Genomic DNA, 2068 nt, shown 5'->3' with positions numbered 1-2068 from the left:
GTGCTCCCCTTTGTGTTCTGCTTGTACAGCTTTATTATAGTTAAGTCTTGATTGTTGTTGGTGTCACTGGGAGGAATTGACCTCCAGACCTTTTGGATGTATCAGCTGTGTCTACACCAGGATACCTTCTGTATTGGATCAGACTTGCAAAATTGAAAAAGCCTTTGAGCTCAGCTTGGATGGGGCAGAGTCTTAGGGCTGAACCACCCACCAGTCTTGGCTACCAGTCAGTCCTGCCCTTGTGCACGAGCCTCAGACCTCTGCCTTCCATGGATCCCAAGCTTCCCCGACAGTCCAGATTCCCCTTGCAAGAGTGTGGGTGCCCCAGGGGCTCACCACACTCTTACAGTGCTCAGTGCAGTTAGGAGCTTCAGATTCCTTCTGCTATGGAGAGGCTGCAGCGCTAAGACCTCTGTGTGTGCACTCACTCGCTAGCTGTGGCTCTGGCTCCCCTGGTCTCCCATTCTGGTCAGATCTCTCTGAGCACACTGGCTTGCTTGCTGCAGCTCCGGCTCCTCTAGTCTCCCAGTCTGGTCAGACCTCTGCACGCACTCACGGTCGCGCTGTGGCTCCTGGCTCCCCCATATCTCCATCTTTGAGTCTCTGGGTGCCTTGTTTACAGTCCAGACTCCACCCGTATGAGCTTAGGTCCACAGGGTTTCGGCTGGGGATGGGGTTAAGTGCATTTGAAACTAGGGTTCAATGCAGTCAGGGGCTTCTTTCCCCTTCCGCCAGCCTGGCACTCGGCCGCCTTTCCTCTCTGCGCATCACCCTACCTCAGCGCTTTGCAGCTCCTGATCTGATCTGTGAGCCTCTCTCCTTCTCTCCAGTTGTAGATTTCCTAATCAGCCAGCTTTCCTGTGGTTTTGGATGATGTCTGCTCTGTCTTTCAGTTGTTTTGAAATTGTGCAAGACAGCAGTTTAGGCGCTTACCTAGGCCACCATCCTGGTTCTCCTCCTTCTCTGTTAAATGTGAGCTAGGAAACAGAATCCATTTTAGTGAAAGACTGAGAAAGGCAAGATGGGTAGGAGAGCAGTAACTTCCTGGTTTCTTCTCAGTGTTCATAGGTCTCCGGTCTCATCCTATTTCAGAATCCAGCTGTATCCTGACCTTGGGTTCCCTGAGCACTTGTGGGAGTACAGATCCTTCTCTGCTAGGGGCTGTACCCCTGTGGACGCCAGGTAGTGGATGAAGACAATATAAGCACTCATAGGCATAGAAGAGAGATTTTATTGCAAACCAAGTAGCACTATCAAGGAGCTACCAGACAAAGCAGTTCTTCAAGTTAGCGTCACAAAGTAACCACAAACATAAGTGCCAGCCACCTGCTGGTCAGTAACACTCTCTTAAACTAGCTCAGACAGACAAAAGAGGCTTCTTGCCAAATAGTATCTGGGTTATAGAAAAGTACCCCTGCCCAGTATATTCAGGAAGATTACTGAGTCCTTACTGTACACCTGCGTATGGCAAATTGGCCCTGAGCACCTGGCATACCCTGGACAGGGCCCCACAGCACTTAGGATAAAATTCCTCTCTCTGTTAGATGGGATTGGTTTCTATCACTTACAACAAAGAAGTCTGTTAAAACAGATTTTATCTTTAAAAGAAAACACTGGTTTCACGTTATGTTGGAAAAGTAATTATTTATTATGAAAAAAATAAAACTGTTTACTGAAAACAAATGAATGTTACACAGTATTGCACCATGATTGCAAATGAGGAAAAAAGATGAACATTCCAGGGCAAACAGCATCCTTTTACTTGAGTATGTAGACATGCAAGCAACTCATTATAATGTAATTGCGGAAATAAAAAATCATAAGTAGCAGCAACCTAAACTTAACACATCAAAGAAGCCTCTTATTACAGTCATGAAGCTATCAAAAATTTAAAACATGTCTTTTAAATAACCCACATTAGAAGCACATGCTTTGAACCATTTTCAAGTGATAATGTAAATGCTGTTTGCTTTTTAAAAATTTTAAATTAATGCTTATCTAACGGATCAATAGCACACATTTCAGCTGGTTGGTAAGCAGTCTGTGGTGCGAAAGACATTTTCCCCCC

This window comes from Pipistrellus kuhlii, unplaced genomic scaffold, assembly GCF_014108245.1.
Source record: "Pipistrellus kuhlii isolate mPipKuh1 unplaced genomic scaffold, mPipKuh1.p scaffold_m20_p_1, whole genome shotgun sequence".
Classification (NCBI taxonomy): Eukaryota; Metazoa; Chordata; class Mammalia; order Chiroptera; family Vespertilionidae; genus Pipistrellus; species Pipistrellus kuhlii.
The sequence above is the reverse complement of the archived record's forward strand: the minus strand, read 5'-3'. Positions refer to the sequence as shown.